The sequence below is a fragment of the Hipposideros armiger genome, unplaced genomic scaffold (genome assembly GCF_001890085.2).
Source record: "Hipposideros armiger isolate ML-2016 unplaced genomic scaffold, ASM189008v1 scaffold_827, whole genome shotgun sequence".
NCBI lineage: Eukaryota > Metazoa > Chordata > Mammalia > Chiroptera > Hipposideridae > Hipposideros > Hipposideros armiger.
In genome coordinates this window covers 605,283-627,088 of record NW_017732177.1, presented here as the reverse complement: position 1 = coordinate 627,088, position 21,806 = coordinate 605,283, and positions in this window count along the sequence as shown.

Below are 21,806 nucleotides of genomic sequence, written 5' to 3'. Positions count from 1 at the left end.
GTATTCCTGGCTTATTATAATACTAACCTCTATTTTGGAGAGAATGGAAATGATAATTGAATGCTACTAGAGCCGCAGAGAATTTTACTCCTTTTACCTTTTATTAAGACGTATGGACATAAAAGTGCATTCAAGGGAAATACCTTTTGATGAATGCTACAAAAGGAACAATCACTAATCACCCAACTCAAGAAGGAGAATGAATGTTGCCAATTGCTTAGGATGCCCCCATGATCACCGCCTGTCTTTCCCTGCTAGCAGCTGCCACTATGTTGACGTTTGGGGTAACCATCTCCTTGCTTTTCTCTATAGTGTTACTCCATGCACGCACCCTTAAACAGAATGGATTTTGTATTAATGGAATCATATTGTAGGTGTCTTGCATCTGTCGTTCCACGTTTGGCGGTGTTCCTCTCTGCTATAGCACTCTCAAGGCCATCCTGTCATTCAGTGTATGACTGCGCCCTAATATATTTATTCCTTAGGGAGTATTTTTTTTTGTACCTAATGTTTACGGTAGAGAATTTATGGAAGTCGATCAGTCCAACAGAGTTCCGATTGGGAACAAACTGATACGTTCTGTCCTCCTTGTGGAAGCCCAGCCTTGAAACAGTGTAGCCATCTGCCATCCTCCGTCCACATCCAAGCTGGGCGGATGGCTGCTGGAGGAAAATTGCACAACCGCGTGAGCTCATGTTACTGCCGAGAAGGTTTTTCCATCCCACAGCCGGGCCCTCATGAGAGCAAGCAGTTCTGCCTGTGTCCCTTCAGCTCTCTGCCACCCTCCAATGCCAGCTGCGTCCAACCATCACGGCTCTCTCCCTGCACACCCTTAGCATATGACCTTGTCTGATGGAGGTCATTAGGTGGAGAGTTGTTCGTTTCTTAACTTGGCAAGGATGAATCTTAAGTGCATGCACACCCTGGTGCCCTGCCATCTCTGGGCCCAGCTGCCCTTCTTTTCCAGGTGTCACCTCCACCTGTGCCCTCCCCCCTACTTCGTAGCTCTTTGTCCCTCACCATCGGGGACAGTTTGACAACGTCTGTGAAAGGCCTTTGCCTTCATAGCATCGTTTTCGCCGTCCCTGCCATCATGTGGAGTTTTCTCAGTTCCCACCTGAAGAGTCTTTCTAACTGGTCTCCTCTCACACTTGAATCTTCTACTTCAGGCCATTTTCCCCTACAGAAGCCAGAATAATGTTTCTGAAATGCTAATCTGATCATATGAACCTGTCTTAGTTTCCTAGGGCTGCTGTAACAAATGACCACCAATGAAGGGTGTTATAACAGCAGAAGTATCTTCTCTCGCAGTTCTGGAAGCCACAGGTGTGAGCAAGATTGGTCCCTTGGGTGGCTCTGGGGAAAATCTGTCCCATGCCCCTCTGTGGAGGCTGCTGGCCATCCTTGGATTGTAGACGTACCCATCCAACCTCTGCCTCCATCTTCATGTGGACTTTTGGTGCCTGTGTCTTAAATTCCCCCCTTCTTCCTCTTGTAAGACACCAGTTGTTGGATGTCGGGCCCACCCTAAGTCTGGGATGACCTCAAGATCCTTAGTTTAATGACATCTGCAAAAACCCTTACTTCAAGTAAGGCCTCATTCTGAGGTGCCAGGAGTTAGTGCTTAGGCACATATTTTAGGGGCTGCTCTGCAACCCTAAAAAGTCCTCCTTGCTTAAAAGTCCTCCAGTGGTAGCGCGTTGCCCTTCAAGGTACAACCTATACTTCTTTTATTATTTTCTTTCTAAAGAAATTTTATTGGGGAACAGTGTGTTTTTCCAGGACCCATCAGCTCCAAGTCAAATAGTTGTCTTCAATCTAGTTGTGAGAGCGCAGCTCACAGTGGCCCATGTGGGGATCGAACCGGCAACCTTGGTGTTATGAGCACTGTGCTCTCACCAACTGAGCTAACCGGCTGCCCCAGGCTATTTGTTTTTAAGCCTATGAGAGAAAGAGCTCTTCATGTCCAGTAACGCAGCGGAGAATTTGGGGTGCTATTTTCTCGATGTTCCCCAGTTACAGAAAGAAGGAGGAACTATTGTAGTTTCGAAGCCTATGGACGTGCGTCCGGCTATTGTTTGTGTCGTGCATTTCGTGCTTTCTATTGTGGAGTGAGCTTTCTGGTTGGTAGGATAAAAGAACCTCCAAGTGGGTAAGCTGTCAGGAAAAGAAGTCTAGGACATGGTACCGGTCCAAATGGACAGCCTGGGAGAACCTGATGGGTGTCCATGGAATTCTGGACTCTTTACAAGTTCTCTGAATGCCTTCACATGTAACGAGCTACAAGCCGAAACAAAATTCTGGTGTCTCCAGGTGGCATGGAATGATTTCAGTCTTGTGGGTTTTAATATTCTTGTGACCACACTCAGGGGTACACAGTTTGATAACATTTTCGTTCCTATGAAAAGGTAACAGATGCACTGTTAAATGAAACGGATCGATGGGGGAGTGCTTTGAGTCTTAAGCTCTGCAAGTAAATTAATTTAGAAAAGAACGACAAAGGTTCTCTGGGCTCTCTTTGAGAAAGTCTCTCCCAAGTGATTTTTCAAGATGAGTGAAAGGAAAAGTATATAATTGTAGCTGTCATGAGATCGTTTTCTCCTTCATTTTGGGGGTCTATTCTCACGTGTTGAAATTGTGTTGACAGCGTGGATCACGCTACAATTGCCAAGCGACCCGCTCATCCTCCGAGTCCCCCGACTGCCAAACCAAGCCCTTCTCTCCCCTGATGAGACTCTCTTCCTACCATCCGATTTCCATCTTGCACTTTGAACTCTGTTAGAATGAAGAAGAGAATACATTCAAAAGGCACTGTGATGGAGACTGTTGATTCGTGTCACTGGTTTTTTGAATATAAGAAATGGAATGCGAGGCTTAGTTTTTTTAAGAAAAGATTTTATTGGGGAATTGGGGGAGGGGAACAGACAAGTTGCTGTCCTTTTGTTCTTCAGTCTAGTTGTGGAGGACGTCTCTTCACTGGCCCATGTTGGTATTATCGTTGCGCTCTTCCCGGGTGAGGCAGATCGGTCGCCGGCCTCTGGACAGCCGCTCACGATGGCCCTTGGCAGCTCACGCTGGCTGCCGGCCACTCACATAGCTCACAGCAGCCCCACTGCAGCCCCGCTGCAGCCTACGCCATCGCCGGTGACTCCCGGCAGCCCAGCTCCAGGTGGAGCTGTTGTTCACCATCTTAGCTGTAGAGGGCGCAGCGTCACTGGCCCTCATGTGGGATCCGAACCAGGGCCCTTCTGCTCAGAGCTGGCATCCCAAGCCAACTCCTAACCAATGTGCCACTCTGCTGGCCCAAGGGTTGGTTTTTACAACCTGGGTTTCTACGTGGATTCCGAGACAGCTCTCCCGTGCTAACATTACTCTTTGGGCATCTCACTCTTTGTTCCCTAGCTGTGCACGTCAAGGCCTCCAGAAGTGCTGGCCTACTTAACCCGGAAGCGAGAGTGAGAGTCCCCCCACCCCACCCCCCTGAGGAATAAGGCAACTTATTTCTAGTTCAGTCTTATTATGACTCTTCATTGTATTAACTCTTTCTTTTCTGTGTAAGGAGGTCCGTAGTGTCTTGGTGGGACAACAGATTATTATTTTTTTGAAAAAGCAAAACCTGAAGAGGAAAATTGTGTCTGTGTTTCAACCTACAGACTCATTCGTTAGTGATGGCATCGCTGACTGGCGCCGAGGGGTGCAGCGTGCGCCTTCTGTGTGACGCTCGGGGGCTGGATGAACTTGGCATTCGTAGATTTCCGAGGCCAGTGAGTGTGCACACGCCAGCATTTTTAGAATTAAATGACAACTTGAGGCACCGGAGCGGAGGACCTAGGATGGCCTGCCTCCCTTTGCCCCCTCCCACTTGAATTTTTATGTGAGCAGGAAAATCCAGGGGCCGGTTGTGGGTAGTCAGACAAAATCAGGACACCCAGTTACATTTGGGACTCAGATGCACAGTGAATATTTCCCTGTAAGTGTATCCCGAATACTGCTTGGGGTAGACTTAGAATGAGCAGTGAGTCCATTATCTCACATGATCACATGCGTGAAGCTGGAGCCTTCGCCGACAAATCCATTCTTTTTCTATTTTTTCTCCTCTCGCTCAGAATGCCCTGAGACCCTCAGGGACCAGTGTGGTGGCTGCTGGTCGCAAATGGCTATAGAGCTCTTGAAATGTGGCGAGTTTGAATTGTTACATAAGACTTTAAAGCCTGAAGAAAAGAAACGTTTCTCACTAATAACTTTACTATTGATCATGTGTCGAAATGATACTATGTCGCATATATCCGGTTAAAATATGTTACTAAAATTGACTTGTTTTTAATTTTTAATATGGCTACTAAATAATGAAGACTTCCACATGCTGTGTTCATTATATTTCTGTTCACAACATCACTTTGGAGCAGGGATTAGTAAACGTTTTTTGCAAAGGGCCAGATAGTAAACTATTTTAGGCTTTATGGTAGGTAGGATCTCTGTTGAAAGTTCTCAGCTTGGTCCTTATTGAGCCACAGACAATATGCAAACAAATGGGTGTGGCCACGTGCCAATAAAACTTTATTTATAGAAACAGGCAACACCTTATTTGGCCCACAGGTGTCGTTTGCTGATCCCTACTTCAGAGATGTAGGGGTTTTATTTCTAATTTTTTTTTAAAGATTTTTATTGGGGAATTGGGGGGATGGGAACAGTGCTGGGGAATTGGGGGAAGGGGAATAGACAAGTTGCTGTCGTTTTGTTCTTCAGTCTAGTTGTGGAGGATGTTGCTTCACTGGCCCAAGTTGGCACCATCATTGCGCTCTTCCCGGGTGAGGCAGATCAGTCGCCATCTTCTGGACCACCGCTCACTGCGGCTGCTGGCCGCTCACGCTGGCTGCTGGCTACACACCACACAGTAGCCCATGGCAACCCACTGCCACAGGGGCTGCAGCCTCCGCCGTCGCAGGCAACTCTCGGCAGCCCAGCTCCAGGTTGAGCTGTTGTTCAGCATCTTAGCTGTAGAGGTCAGTGTCACTGGCCCTCATATGTGGGATCTGAACTGGGGCCCTCTGGCGTCCCAAGCCAGTTCTTAACCATCGCGCCACTTGGCCAGCCCTATTTCTAATTTTTAAATGGAGTATCTCGGTGTCTCTTAGCCTCATTGATTTGGACGGAGTGAGACAATATTTGTAAGTGGATAACTTAACCTTTCTCAATTTAGTTCAACTACTAAATAGTAAAGTATTGACAGGATATCAAATGTTTTTTTAAATAAAGGAGAAATAAAAGTACAAATAATAGCCACCCACGTGTGGGCCCTTACTTGAGCCAGAGCCCCCTAGATGCACGCACGGGGAAGCGTAGGTTAGTTGTCATCCGCCCTGGCAAGGCAAAGGCAACCCAGGAGACCCATTTTGCCCTGAGTGCTCTAGGAACGTAAGAGCATGCTTCTCACACAGTCCATTTGAAGAATAGCAGCACCGTGTAACAGATGTTAAAGCGATGAAGCAACGGTAATGGGGGCTTTGATGCTGGCAAAGCTAAAGACATTTTTATGCAGAGCTGTTGAAGTAGCCATTCCTTTTCTCACTCCGTTAAAACATTCTGTCTATGGAGAACGTGGCATGATGTCATTTAGAAGGATTGATTTCCATGTGATGGGGAAATACCCTGAATTGTAAAAGCCATTCAGGGTCACATTAAAAAAGAAAAACAAAGAAACAAAAACCAGTGACAGGAGCAGATATCTTTTTGGGGTGTGCGATGGAGAATTAGACCCCATTGGTCACGATTTGTACATAAACGAGATATTTACATATTTCTTTTACTGAAGAGGATGGCTTAGGAGTACTTCCCAAATCAAACGGCTGTAAATGAAAACGTCATTCCGGGGAAATTTCTAAATTAGAGTTTGATGTATTACCTGTTTCATGCTCTTCTTTTCAGCGTTGAGGGAAACTGGAAATAATTTATGTCCTCTCCGTTTTACGCTCCGTGACTCAGAGTCTGAGCGACAATGTTTAAGCTGAATTTCAATTTTCATTGTTATTTTTCCTTTTGGTGCTGGCATGCAAACGTGATTTCAATGCCATGGAAGTAATTGCTGGGGTTGCCAGGAACGTCTGTGGGGTTGGGTTGGGGCCCATGGCAGGGTGCACTTTTAAATGTAAAACTTACAACCTTTGGGGATTACAATGAATGGCTTGTTCTCATGAGTGCCTATTTGGGGGGGGTGGTTAGTCCATGTCCCATTTCTCAATAATTTGTCCAAAGTGTCTACTGAAAGAAAAGTGAGTAAAACTTGGAGTACACTACTGTGTAATGGGCACGTTACTTTACATATCTTATCAGGACTTTACATATCTTATTCCACCATCAAAATTACTCTTTGAATAGTACTAAAATACAAAATCTATAGGAATAGAAAACATGCAGACTACTTGGTAATGTAAATTAATATATACATAACAATTTTTTTAAAATTCCATTTTGTTCTCTTAACTACACCATGTATCACTAAAACTTGCTATATCGGTGATGTGTTATAAAAATGTACACTTGAAACCGACCTAATTTTACAAGCCAAGGTCACCCCAGTATATTTAATTAATAAAAAAAACCCCTTGCTTTCCAAGTGATAGAAATCGAGCCACAAATGATCAGCCTAATAATTGATTTCTAAACCACTCATTGCCATTAAGAAATTGTCGATGGCGTCTTTCCTTCCCTACGGCTGTCACTAGCAAAACGATGCTACGATTCAATCTCGAGGCAGCTGCGTTAACATCTAAGGGATGTTATAGACAGAGTGTCCCCTAAAATTCATGTGTTGAAACCTAACTCCCAAGGTGAGGGTGTTAGGAGGTGGGGCCTTTGGGAGGTGATGAAGTCATGATGGTGGAGCCCTGATGACCAGGATCAGTGTCCTTATAAGAGACCCTTTCCACCATGTGAGGACACAGTGAGAAGACGGCCACGTATGAACCAGGAAGCGGGGTCCTACCAGACCCTGAATCTGCTGGTGCCTTGATTTTGGACCTCTGTCTCCAGAGCTGTGAGACATAAATGTCTGTTGTTTGTAAGTCTGTAGTACTTTGGTGTAGGACCAAGACGAGGATTTCCCTGTTAAAATGATACTCAGTGACAGTCCTTCTGTCCTAGCACCGGGGATTGGTTCAGCTGCAGGGCGGTGGGTGTGTTGCCGGCACGTCATTGCCTGGGGCTCGCCTGGACAGTTTGCACCTCAGCCTTGCTCAGGTGCCACCGCAAAGGCATCCACCCCCAAACCTGCCCCACGCGCTTCCAAGTGGGGAGACCCCAGAGCAGCAGGTGCCATTGACACCTGGGTCCATTCAGTAGCTGCCAGCATCTTCCAGCGTCAGCACAGAATGTCCTTTCAGAGCCTTGAAAAAAATTGGAGATCCTGTTAAGAATCATGCACTGCATTTGGCTATGACGTTGTAATTTCCTTTCATCTAGAACAGTCTGCCTGCCTTTAGATTTTTCTTTTATGTCATTGATTTTTTTTTTAAGGGCCCAGTCCAGTTACCTCCCGTCATATCGTGTAGTCAGCACGTGTCCAGTTGTTTCTTCCTGATTTGGTTCAGATGGGCCATTTCTGGCCAGTACATTTCAGAGGTGATGTTGTGTCCTTTTCATTGAGTTGTACCTGTGGGATCAGATGCTCAAATTCTCCTTTATTACTTTTGCTGAGCTGGTTAGTTGGTTAGGGCCATGCCATCCCATCTTCCCATCATGCCAGGCACCTTCTTTCCTGAGTAACGAATGAATCAACTGGAGGCGATATTTAGGCATGATGTGACTATTTCTTCACCCCCATTCCCTCTCTTTTCCTGATTGAAGTATTACATAGGTAGACAGGAATGATGGATTATTAATCTGATCATTTCTTCTACAAGTTCATTTTCTCATTTTTTTTTGTTTGCACAGCGTTATCGAGCTGTAATTAATGTATAACATTGTGTAAGTTTGAGGTCTTCTACAAATTCTTAGCTGAAACTCTTCTATGAAGAAGAACTTCCCTTTGCCACCCCAATGTTTGAGCATCCTCACAGCCTCATGGCTTGATTTTTTTGTTTGTTACATGTGTTGCAATCAGTTAGCATCATTGTTGTTTACGAGGCTCAAATTGTCCCCCAATTGGCCAATGGGAGTCCTTTTGGCTGCTGTCACTCTTAAAAGGGAGAATTCTTCCCCGCCCCCCGAACCTCCTACATGTGACGTGGTTAAAAAAAAAACTACACACGGACTTGATGTTTTTGATATTACTGTGTTTTGCCCAGTCTTGTCCTTCAGCCAGAATTTACACACATCTTGTGTACCCATGTGTGTGTGTGTGTATGTGTGTAAACTGCTCCGTATCAGATGACACATCAGGCCGTGCGTGTACTTTGTAAGATACTGGAACTCGTGAGAAGCTATTTGGCTCTGGATGACGATGATTTTCATCCAGTTTTAAAAAGTAATTTCACTCTTTCCTGCTTTCCTTTCGAGCAGAGGGCCACTGCAGATGGTTGCCATCAATTTATACTGAAAAATGGTCTTCCTCTACTGTTATTCAAGGGGGCTATGTCTTTATAGGTGCACACCCCCGATGCAACACCAAGGCCCTTTCCCCTTGCTCAGGCTCACTTCTCAAGCTGAGCCTGAAATTATTGAAGTGATTTAAGGGCGCTTCCACGAGGCAAACATCTTCAGTCTAAACTCAGGCTTAGAAGTGGAATAAAAACAGATCTGGGAAAAATTACGGAGAGCTGCTTGTGTGGTTTCTATTATGCTCTTTTCGGCTTCTGAGACTGGGTGGGGGGAGGGGATCCCAGGTTGGATAATGTACTACAGAACCGTGGCCTTGTTTGTGCTCGATAAGGATGATAGCAGTGTAATTTAGTGCACAGCATGAGCCGTGCTAGACATGGTAAAGCTCCTCATCCCGCCAGGATTTCCCCTCAGCTTGCTTGTTAATCAGGCTCCAAAAAGCACGAGGACCTTTTTGCTAAGTTCATAAAATATCAAGATGAATAATTGCAGTGTAAAAATAGCAAGAGAATAGAACAGTAGGTCAAATTGTTAAAATATGTTTTGCAAGACAGTACATGCAATCTTCCTTTTCTTGCCAAAGATCCTTAATGGCATCTTTTCCCTGGATTCCTGTTGTATGAGTGAGGATGGGCTGTGTAACGGTGCAGTAACAAACTGCCCCAGTGCCTTGCAACTAAGTTTGTTTCTTGTGTTTGCTACATGTTCCTGTCCATGGCCGGGGGCCTCTGCTGTTATAGTCACTTGAGGACTGAAGGCTGATGGAGATGGAAGGAAAAAAATGATGGCAAGGTCGTAAAGCACTCCCTGAAATGTCATTGTCTCTCATGTTCATTGGGGAAATGAATCACGTGGCCATACCTTTCAGTTGGGCGGGATGTTTGATCGTTCTTCAGGGAGGGTCCCCCAATGTCGGTAAGCAATCCGACACACTACTATACTAACTATCAGGATCGACTGCGTTCAAGTGCTTTACATAGATGACATAATTATGGTAATGGTACACCTGCGAAATCTGGGTTAGTAATGTATACGCTATATTTCAGGTACGCTAACAAGCCAAAGGTGGCACGGTCTAAACCATAAAGTCACCCTGGAATCTTTGCTCATTTTCTCCCTGCTGTGAGTGATCAAGTACTTGGAATTCTTTAAAAATATCTTAGTGACTGGGTCCTAAATGGTTCACACTTGATTTCTTGTAAGAGTTTTTCTTAAAAACAAAAAGATAAAGGAAAATTATTTTTTTTTAAATATAGAAGTAAGAGATTCTGATTGGTAATAAGTTATGAAGTACAGGAAAATATAAAGGAGAGAATAAAATATACCTATTTATTCCACCACCCTGAGGTCATGAACTTTAGTTCAGGACACACACACACACACACACACACACACACACACACACACCACTGAATTAAAAAAAAAAGATATCCCATTTTAAAAGGATTTGTATTCCTTTGGTTACTAAAAAGGTGGAGAATTTCCCCATCAGATGTTTACAATCATGTGTGTTTATTGTGTTATGTTTTGTTGGCTTCTTTTTGTGTGTAAGTGACAGAAACCACAATTCCCAGTTGCATTGGTGACAAAGAGCAGTGGCTTAAAGAGGACAGAGGTGCGGCTGGTTTCAGGAGTAGCTGGAACCGGGGATCATAAGGCTACCAGTTTTCACAGAGATGCCCTGTCCATCAACTTGTCCCCTCTTGAGGTGGAGCTGCTGCAGAGCTGTAGATATGGCGGCCAGCACATCCCAGACTGAGGTCTGAGGCTGTGCCAACAGAGGGGGGATCCCATCAGACCCAATGGCCCCAACTTGGTCCCAAAGCCCACCTGCAGGGCCAATTAATGGCAATGTCTTTGTTGGAGCTAGATGGTTGGACTGAGGGGAGGCCATAGCAGAAGAGGGGGGCTTGTTCCAGGACAAAGATGGGGTACTGGGTGTGCCCTTCACAATTTCACCTTGAAAAAAATTTTTTTTTCACTGAAACAAGTACTACATTAACACATAGTGGCTGCTGGATTTTCAAACAATGTATGGGAAGTTAAGGTCCACCTCGTACGTCCCTCGCAGAATCCTTCCGGAATCACCCGTGACTGACTGGTGTGTAACCTTGTCAATCATTTTTTGTGTATTTACATAGATGAGTGTCTATGTGTACAAACCCTCCAGAAATGACTAGATGTTTCCGGGGGAGATGTGATTGATTATTGATTAGTTTCCTAGGGCTGCTGTAACAAACTACCAAAAATCTGGGTGGCTTAAAACAAGAGAAATGTATTGTCTTGAACTTCTGGAGTCAGAAATCTGAAATCAAGCTGTGGGCGGGGCCATGCTACCTTTGAAGGTTCTAGGGGAGAGTCCTCCCTGCCTTTTCCAGGGTCTGTGGTTGGCTTCCATTATTTTTTGGCATTTCTTGGCATATAGATGCATCACTAGTCCCATGACCACCTTGTGCCTGTGTGTGTCTTCCCTCTGTGTGCATTTGTCTTTGTGTCCAAATATTCCATTTTTGTAAGGACACCAGTTATATTGGATTAGGGCCCATTCCAAGGTCCTCAATTGAACTTGATTACCTCAGGAAAGACCTATTTCCAAATAAGGTCACATTCTGTGGTTCGAGAGGTTAGGATTTCAACATGTCTTTTTGCGAGGGACACAATGCAACCCATGGTAAGTTAAAGATATAATTTTTAAAACACTCAGTAGCGTCTTCTTGTATATATAACTTTGCATATTGCTTCTTTCGAGCAACGATCTTGGATTGCTTTCAACATTAATACACTACCTTCTGCTTTGTCCTATATAATGGCTGCACAGTGTCTACATTGCGGCTCTTCCAGACTCTGTTTGATGTACAGTCTTGTAAACAGTTGCAAGTGCTTGGCTAGGGTGAACATCAAGAATTTTAATCGTGGGGTCAAAGGTCATGTGTAGTTACAATTTTAATAAGTTGCCAGTTGCCCTTCAAAATGCCCTCCCATGATGGGACCTCAAGGGTACTTCATATCTTTACTAAGACTTGACACTACTCAGTGTTTCACTCACTTCTTGCCAGTCTAAAATGGTATTTCATTATTCTTTGGATTTCTCTGGTTACTAGTTGGGTTGAGCATGTTTTCGTAGCTTTATCAGCTTTGTTTATTTCCTGATCTGTAAAGTGGCAGTTGGTAGCCACACGTTTATAAGTTCGTTCCATCGAGTTGTCAAGTGGCTGTCCTACAGATTTGTGAGAGTTCTTTAGCTAGTAACTATACTAACCTCTTTGGAGTTTTTGTTGGCAATGCTTTTCCTTTTCATTTTAAATTTAAAAAATTTAAATGAAGCACAGTATAATCTATAGATCTTTTCTCCGTGGTTTCTTCTACTGCTTTTCTGCATAATAATTCCTTTTACATTGATCTAGGTTTGTATGGCTCTGTTGTCACCATGTAGCAGGTTCATCTATCTGGCCCGTTTGGGGCTGAGTTGTAACTGCGGTGGTCTCACTTGACGAGATCAGGGGTGGGCAAACTTCTTTTTGCAAAGGACCATATTGTAGGTTTTCAGGACCATTTGGTCTCTGTGGCAACTAGTTCACTCACTTTTGTAGCTGGAAAGTGACAACAGACAATACCTGAATGAATGGGCGTGTCTGAGTTTCAGTGCAACTTTTTTTTTTTTTACAAAAATAAGTGGCAGTCTGTAATTGGTCAACCCCTGGACTAGACAATGGCCAGACCTCCCATTCAGCCACATTATTTAGGTAAACCAGTGTGTTTAACTTAGAGATAAGTAATAAACACATGCTGTAGTTGCCATTACAAAAAACAAACGGACCACAACCAATTAATGGCTAGCTTGAAAATAGTTGTGTTTTTTTTTTTTGCATAGATGGGTTCAACAAATAATATGGTTATGTGATGGCATGTGAGGCCCGTTTTCTTATAGGTATTTGGGCCTGAGACTCCTTAATTTGTCAAAAGACAAATGGGGGAATCTCAGGAAAAGGGGCCTTATGCTGGATTTATGAGATTCTATTTTGCAAAGAAAAAAGAAATGCTGATAGAGTTATTCTGCTGCCTTGGGGAAAACTGGCAGCTTCAGAAACATAGGATTAGCTGTTTGTCCTTTTAAGGACATAAATATTTTATGAACATAAGTGGTGGAAAAGCAACCATGGACTTGATGAAATTTAACAACTGCAATGCCCTCCTGCTGTCTCAAAATTTTTGATCTGCTAATGAATGATTACGGATGGACCAGACATCTCCAGCCACTATGTTAGACCTTGGTCCATCCCAAATCATTCTTGTCTCTGAAGGGAGCCCTGAAGAGTCAATGGCGGTGAGGTTGGGGACCTTCAGGTTAAGTGTCACCTGGCGTACAGGTGACACATGCATGTTACTCCTTTTGTAGCTCCTGGTCCCTCCCGGCTGTCATAGGAATCCAACACAGTTTGTAGAATGAATGAATAAATTCCTGGTTCTCTGTGAGTCTCCTGAACCAAATTCTCTGGGGAGGGGTGCCTGGGAACCTGCGTGCTGACAAGACCCCTCTGTGGTCCGTCTGAGGAATCCTCACAGTTTGTTTTTTTTTTAAACATTTTATTGGGGAATTGGGGAAGGGGAGCAGCCAAGCTGTTGTCCTTCAGTCTTAGTTGTGGAAGGCGTAGCTAGCTCAGGTCCAAGTCCAGTCGCCATCTGGCTGCCTGTTGGCTGCTCATGGCCGCTCAGCTCAAGGTGCCATGTTCAGTCTTAGTTGTGGGTGGGCATAGCCCACCATCCCATGTGGCAGTCCAGCCAGCAACCTTGTTGTTAGGAGCATGTGCTCTCACCAGCTGAGCCCTCCTGCCACCTGTTGGCAGCTCAGCAGCAGCTCAGCTTGGGTGCAGCTCACTGGCCCATGTGGGAATCGAACCCATGACCCTGTTGCTCAGAGCTCACGCTCTTAACCAATTGAGCCGCTCAGCCGGCCCTGGAATCCTCACAGTTTGAGGAATGCTTCAGTAAGGTCTCACATCCCCAAATTAACTTGCGGTAAGCCTAATCAGTTGCACGATTATCCATCTTACTGGTCCAGGGCAAAGAGTCCTGGAGATATTTATGTCTGATGGTAGGAAATTACTCAATGGAAAAAGTGACTTTATGTTTTCAACTTAAGTTTATCTCCTTGATTGTTTCAACCATATCAAATTCTGTCTTTTTAAAATGTTCTGATGGTTACTGACACCCGATTGTTACAATGAACTTTGATGGTCCCTCGGTTTTATTTTATCCCTAATTTCTCTTAGTAATATTAACCTCAAGTTATTTAGCAAAAACAAAACATATACACACATGGAGTAAAAACAAACATTCCCTTTCATTGGCTTTTAAAATAGAAAGTCCTGCACTGCTATCTGTGGTAACACAGACTTAGGAGAGGGGGGTAAGTGAATTACGTGTCTATTTTTTTTTCTCTTGTACATCTCTTTTGATCATGTTTTCTTAGCAGCATTGCTTCAAAGGGAAATGATATTGCTTCCACATTAAACATTACCTCTTATAAATTAAATGGGCCTGGAGTTGTGAGAGCATTTTCCACAACACATTTTCTTAGAATTTGTGTGTACATCTGTCTTCCTAATTGGACCCTCAGCTGTTTAAGGGCAGCTCACATCTTATTTGTCTCTCTGGAGCCATGCCCAGGATGACATCTTCCCCTTAATACACATGCCCTGAAGGATGGATGGATGTTTGTGTGCAGGAAGGAACTTCCTTGTGGAAATTTCTGGCTGATATGCACACTAGCTACCTTTGATTTTTTTCCTACTCAAATATGAGATGAATACTTTGATTAAAAAAAATTTTTTTTTATTGGATAACGGTATGTTTTTCCCAGGACCCATCAGCTCCAAGTCAAGTCATTGTTTCAGTCTAGTTGTGGAGGGTGCAGCTCAGCTCCAAGTCCAGTCTCTGCTTTCAATCTAGTTGTGAAGGGGAGTGGGGGTGTGCAGCCCACCATCCCATGGAGGAATCGAACTGGCAACCTTATTGTTAAGAGCACGTGCTCTCATCAGCTGAGCTAATTGGCTGCCCCCAATACTTTGATTTTTATTTATTTACTTTTATTTATTCTTTTCTTTAAAAAAAGACTTTATTGGGGAATTAGCGGAGGGGAACAGCACTGGGGAATTGGGAAAGGGGAACAGACAAGTCATTGTCCTTTTGTTCTTCAGTCCAATTGTGGAGGACGTCGCTTCACTGGCCCATGTTGATATTATCATTACTCTCTTCCTGGGAGAGGCAGACCAGCTGCCGGCCACTGGACGGCCGCCCACAGCACCTCTTGGCAGCTCACACTGGCTGCCGGCCACTCATGGCAGCCCTTGGCAGCCCACTGCAGCCCCACTGCAGCCTGCGCCGTCACCGGCGACCCACAGCAGCCCAGCTCCAGGTCGAGCTGTCATTCACCGTCCTAACTGCAGAGGGCACCCAAACCGGGGCCCCGCTGCTCAGAGCTGGCATCCCAAGCCGACTCTTAACCAAGGTGCCACTCAGCCGGCCCTACTCTTTTTTTTTAATTTTTATTTTTTTATAACTGAGCCATCCTGCCACCTGTGGCAGCTCAGTGGCAGCTCAGCTCAGGCCGGGACTCGAACCGCTGTTGCTCAGAGCTCACACTCTTGAGCAAGCTCTTAACCAACTGAGCCACTCAGCCAGCCTGCCAATACTTTGATTAAAAAAAAAAATCTATTCTACATCTTTAAAGAATCCAGATGCTAGAGGCTGATTGTGTATTTTTTTCTACAACCTGCATTTTCACACATCCAGTAACACCACACACATCACTTGGCCTACTTCAAATTTGGATGTTTGAATGCCAGCTGATGAGTGCTGATTGGGAACTTTCCTGTTTAAAAAAAATTATTTTTTTCTGTCTTGCAAGTGTTCATGTTCTGGTTCCCAATAGTTTGATTTCTCTTTCAACTTTGGTGACCTAGCAGCCTCACGGATGCTTTGTTTGTGCCATTCATGAGACAAGGAAGGGGAAGAAAGCACTGGCTGTTATTTACAGTCTTTGTCTGACAAGGATTGCTCTGTCATAAAAGAGGCAAGCAATAAAGACTAGAAGTGCAGGACGCGGAGTTTTAAAGTCATCACAGTAAACCAAACCGAACCGAGACAGACAACTTTGAGTATGGACGTGGGCACAGCCAGCTGCAGTGACGTTGTCAACGATGGAGGTAGGTAATGTGCTCAATTTCTCAATGCAGTTTTCTTTTTTTTTTAAAAGAACTTTATTGGGGAACAGTGCATTTTTCCAGGACCCATCAGCTCCAAGTCAAGTCGTTGTTTTCAATCTAGTTGTGGAGGGCACAGCTCACTGGCCCACGTGGAGATTGAACCAGCAACCTTGGTGTTATGAGCCTGAGCTCTAACCACCTGAACTAACTGGCCACCCCTCTCAATGCATTTTTCAAGTGAGCTGATAAAATACAGTTGACCCATGAAAAACATGGGGACTAGGGGTGTTGACCCCACACACAGCTGAAAATTCATGCATAACTTTTGACTCCCCCAAAGCTTAACTACTAATAGCCTACTATTAACCGGAAGCCTCACTGAAAATATAAACTGTATACTGACACATATTTTGTATGATATATATATATATATATATATATATCATACAAAATATTTATATATATAAAAAATATATATAAATATGTATATATATAAATATATATATATATATATACAAAATATGTATATATATAAAAAAAATATATAAAATATGTATATATATATAAATATATATATACACACACACACATATATATGTATATATATATATAATATACTGTATTCTTAAAGTAAGCTAAAGAAAAGAAAATGTTGTTAAAAAAGTCATCAGGAAGAAAGAATACATTTACAGGACTGTATAAATTTATTGAAAATACTTGCGTATAAGTGGACCCATGCAGTTCAAACCCATTGTTCAAGGGTCAACTGTAATCTTTGAAAGTCAAGGTTAAAACTCCCTGTTTAACTTTCTGGCTCAACCGTAGCACAATTACCATCAGCAAGACCCTCTTCCAAACAATAAAATACCTCTATTCACTTGATAAAATCTCATTTCAAATAAGTTGAAGGAACTACAGGGGTTTTTTTCCCCTCAAGAGAATGTTTTTTCCCTGCTTTATCTTTTCTGTTTGTATATTGAGATGCAATTTACAGATAGTAAAATTTATTCTTTTCAAGTGTGTAGTTCAGGAGTCTTCAAACTACATATAGCTCATATCATATTAACTATATACAGTGAGTGACAGATGGTTACTAGACTTATTGGGGTGATCACTTTGTAAGTTATATAAATATCTAATCATCATGTTGTACACCTGAAACTAATATAATATTGTATGTCAATTATAATTAAAAACAAATTTAAAATAACAAAATAAAAAAAGGAGGGCCAGCTGAGTGGCGCGTTGGTTAAGAGCTGGCTTGGGACGCCAGCTCTGAGCAGCAGGGCCCCGGTTCGGATCCCACATATGAGGGTCAGTGACACTGCCCTCTACAGCTAAGATGGTGAACAACAGCTCGACCTGGAGCTGGGCTGCTGTGAGTCACCAGTGATGTAGGCTGCAGCCCCTGCTGCAGTGGGCTGCCATGGGCTACTGCGAGTGGCTGGCAGCCAGCGTGAGCTGCCTTGAGCTACTGTGAGTGGCCATCTAGTGGGCAGTGAGCGACGGCCTCACCCGGGAAGAGCGCAGTGATAATACCAACAATGGGCCAGTGAAGCGACGTCCTCCACAACTAGACTGAAGAACAAAAAGAACAGCAACTTGTCAGTTCCCCTTCCCCGATTCCCCAACGCTGTTTCCCTCCCCAATTCCCCAATAAAATCTTAAAAAAAAAAGGAAAAAAACTACATACAGCTCCTGGGTCTAATCTGGCTTATTTTTCTAAATAAAGTTTTATTGGAACACAGTGATTCCCATTTATTTAGTGATTGTCTGTAACTGCTTCTGTGTTACACTGGCAAAAGTCTTGGTCTGCAAAGTCAGAAATATTTCTTACCTAGTCTTTATATAAATTTTGTAGATTTTGCTGTAGTTCTATGAATGTTGACCAACTTAAACGGTCCTGTAACTACCACCACAATCAAGACATAAATAATTTCCGTGGTCCTTAAAAACTGAGGAAGCTGCAATGGGAGGTAACATATGGTTTTAGAGAAGTAAAGTTTTACTCTGTATTTCACAGCGACTTTAGGTTTTCAACATTTTAAATCACTACAGATAAGCGATCTAGTAGACACTGGAGCGTTGCCTTTCTCGCAGCGATAGCTCATTTCTCTGCTTGACAGAACCCTGATTTCCTATGGAGGAATTTAGCCCTCCTCCATTTTTGTATCTGACATGTGGGTGGGCTGGACCCCCGCCGAAGCTCCCTTCATCTCTGCTGTCCCAGTGATGCTCCCAGGGATGGGCACCTACGACAGAGCCAATGGCATGCAAGGGCTTCTGGGAAAGGGGAGCTTTACTTGTCCCTGGGTGCTGCCACAAAAGACTCTTTGTTGTTGGACTCGCATAAGGAAGCAGCCTGAATGGGCTAATGCCCATTGGGGCCCCTGAGGGAGAATAGATGGAGAAATGAAACTTAGAACTGAGATGACCCCTTTATTTCTGGAAAGTTCTTTCATCCAAGAATAAAGCATTTCGTAGCTGCTACCAAGTGAAAAGTCATAGGTCAACCTAAGCCGCAGAGCACTAGACAGATTTAGCCGGACTGGTTTTTGGATATTGTGGATTCTCTATTTGTGTTAAACCCTCGTGCTTCTGTGGAAGCTTAATGAGTCTTTTTAAGGAAGGCGCTTGCTTGGTATTCTGTTCTGCTTTCCCTCTGGGCGTTTGTAAATATGTCAGATGACACCTTGGGTTCCATGGCACAGAACTTCCCCCATGAAACCAGGAATGGGGAGATTCTTTGCAACTGTTTATTTACAGCAGAGGTGAAAATCCTAAGGACGTCTGCCGACTCTGTCTTTTTCTCATTTCTGCAAAGTTGCTTTCCCTCTTTCTGCAGGGCTGATGAAACCAAACAAATAGAAGAACACTTCCTCTCTGTGGCAAGCATTTAGTTGGAAGGGAAGGAGAAGTACGGAACATAATGTGAAGGAAAGAATTCCTCTGGGGACGGCCGAATGGCGCGTTGGTTAGGAGTTGGCTTGGGACGCCAGCTCTGAGCAGCAGGGCCCCAGTTCGGATCCCACATGAGGGCCAGTGACGCTGTGCCTTCTACAGCTAAGATGGTGAACAACAGCTCGACCTGGAGCTGGGCTGCTGTGAGTCGCTGGCGATGGCATAGGCTGCAGTGGTGCTACAGTGGGCTGCCATAAGCTACCATGAGTGGCTGGCAGCCAGTGTGAGTGGCCGGCAGCCGGCATGAGCTTCCAAGAGCCGCCGTGAGCGGCCGTCCCATGGCCGGCGAGCGACTGCCTCACCCGGGAAGAGCGCAATGATAATACCAACATGGGCCAGTGAAGCAACGTCCTCCACCACTAGACTGAAGAACAAAAGGACAGCAACTTGTCTGTTCCCCTTCCCCGAGTCCCCAGCGCTGTTCCCCTCCTCCAATTCCCCAATAAAATCTTAAAAAAAAAAGTTTCCCATTAATTGATCGAAATTGGCAATGTTTGTCAATGATAACCCTTACTGCTATGTAGGTCACAGTGAGGGCACATATGAATGAATGGCTGCCGTCATTTAAGGCCTAGTCTAAGGATTCACTTTTCTTACCCTCTGTTCTTATAATTTATTTATTTATTTATGTAATTTATATATTTTAAAAGATTTTATTGGGGAGTTGGGGAAGGGGAACAGTGTTGGGAAATTGGAGAAGGGGAACAGACAAGTTGCTGTCCTTCAGTCTTAGCTGTGGAGGGTGCAGCTAGCTCAGCTCCAAGTCCAGTTGACATCCGGCTGCCCTTTGGCAGCTCGCGGCCGCTCAGCTCAGGCACAGCTCACTGGGAATCAAACTGGCAACGCCTGTTGCTCAGAGCTCGCACTCTTAACCAACTGAGCCACTCGGCTGGCCCTGTTCTTTTAATTTATGAGTGAAAGAGTAAGCACACTAATTAGTCAACAGTCATTTGGAAACTCACAGAAATAGGCTTTACCAGGAATTTTCAAATTGTGGGTCTAGTACAGCATAACAGTTTTCATGCTTGTCATCACATTTTTGGGGGAGTCTTTTCTCTTTTCTTGGATTATTTCTGATGCCGTTCCCCAGGACCGTGATGGGACTGCAACGGAATGAGATCATTTCTCCTGTGTGGAATTGTGGGAGTGAGTTCCACTCAGAGAAGGCTACACCACAGACGCTGTGTAGCAACAGCTGTGTGGATGGAAAATTCCAGAGCCCTTTTTTTTTTTGTGGCAATGTTTTCCATTTTTATATGTGCAAGGAAACGTTTGTGTAACTGAACTCAGCTGTTTGAAAAGTCACAGAAAGTATGAGATAATACCTGCCTTTGCCATTTAAGAAATTTTAAGTAAGAGCAGAAAAGATGTGCTTGGGTTAAAAGAGTTTATGAAATACGCATTTCATGACCAATACCATGCCAAACACCGAGGGAGGTTTAAAAAAAAAAGCAGTGTTTAAATTCTGACGGATACAATAAAATGTGTGTGCCCGAAATGATATGAGCGCTTTCTCCCCCCTACCTCCCACCAATGATGAGAAAATCTAAGATTGCTGTAGGATCCTTTCATGGTTCACGGAAGTGGTGAGTTTTGAGCTATACTTTCAAGGATGGATAGAGCTTTAAAACATTACTGAAGAGTACATACAGAAAGTGTATGTGTGTATCTTCCCATTTCGGTACTTTCTATGCATTGAATGATGCAAAAGGCAGGAAGTATCCACCTGGCACGATAGAACGATGCTCTTTTATGTCTGGCTGCTTCAGCCCATCATGACGTTACTTCTTGTGGCTGTAGACTGTTCATTTTTCATTGCTGTGTAGTATTCCGATGTGTAAATATACCACCTTCACCGTTCCCTTGTTGTGGGAATTTCTGGTATTTCCCGTTTTCGGGTACTCTGAACAATGTTGCTCTGGATAGTGAAATGCATGTCTTTTGGTTGAAAATATGTGCACATTTTTGTTGCATCTATATTTACCCGGGAGCGGGAGTGGTCAGTTTTTGCAGATACCTACCGATGGTTTTCCTGTGTGGTAGTGTGAGTTCACACTCCCACCAGCAGAGGGCGAGGTACCGGTTGCTCCCCAGCCCTGCCCTGGACGGAGTTAGATGGCTGTGCACGTGCTCAGGGAGCCCTGTAGGGGAAAACACATTGGCACGGACACAGAGTTCCCAGGGACCCATGGTCAGATCTGGGTTGGGGAGCAGTGAGAAATTAGGCTGCTGGGTAATGGGAAGAGAAGTCGGGGGCGGGGGCAGGGATTGCTGCTGCTTCGTTGGGAGGTTGTAGAGCTTGGACTTGCTCCCAAAACAGAGGGCAACCATGATATGACACCGATATGCTTTCCTGGGCATCTCACTCAGGGACTGTCTGAGGGCATTATTGCTTTCCAACTAAACCTCCTTTGCGAATTCACGTGATTTCTAGTCTAGGTAGCCTTTTGCCTCACTGTGCTACCTCATGTCACCCCTGAGGTACGTTGGGGGTCCCTTTCGTAGAAGAGATCAAGCCTCCTTCTTTGATTGGACAGGAACTTGGAGGGGGGAACCTTTGGTGGGCTTTCTCCTTTGCTCTGTCTTATCTCTCTTCTCACATCAGGAGCTGATGGTAAGAAACTCTGGAAAAGAGTAGAACAAGTCGGGGCGGGGGGGAGCCCTAGCAGTTTTAAAAAATAGCTTGAGAGTGTTGAGCTTTGACTTCTTGCTATTTATCTTTGCAAACTGCAATACTTTTCGGTGTGTCTTAAGCTAAATTACTCCTGTAGCTTGGGAGCACTCCTGCTGCAAGACTCTGTGGGACATCTTTGTGACGCAGTGTTGCCCAGTACTATAGCTTCCAGCCACATGAGGCTATTGTTTAAGTTAATTATAGTTAATATAATAATAATAATAATAATGCAATAATAATGGAAATGGAATTAAAATTTCAGTTCTTAGCCATATTTCTAGTGCTCAGCAACAACATGTGGCCCGTGGCGACCGCGTGAGACAACGTAGAGCTTTTCTGTGTTTGCAGAAAGTTCTAGTGGGCAGCCCTGGATGAGAGGATAAATGCTGAAGACAAGGAGTGAGGATTGGGTGAGACATGGCCCCTGTGAC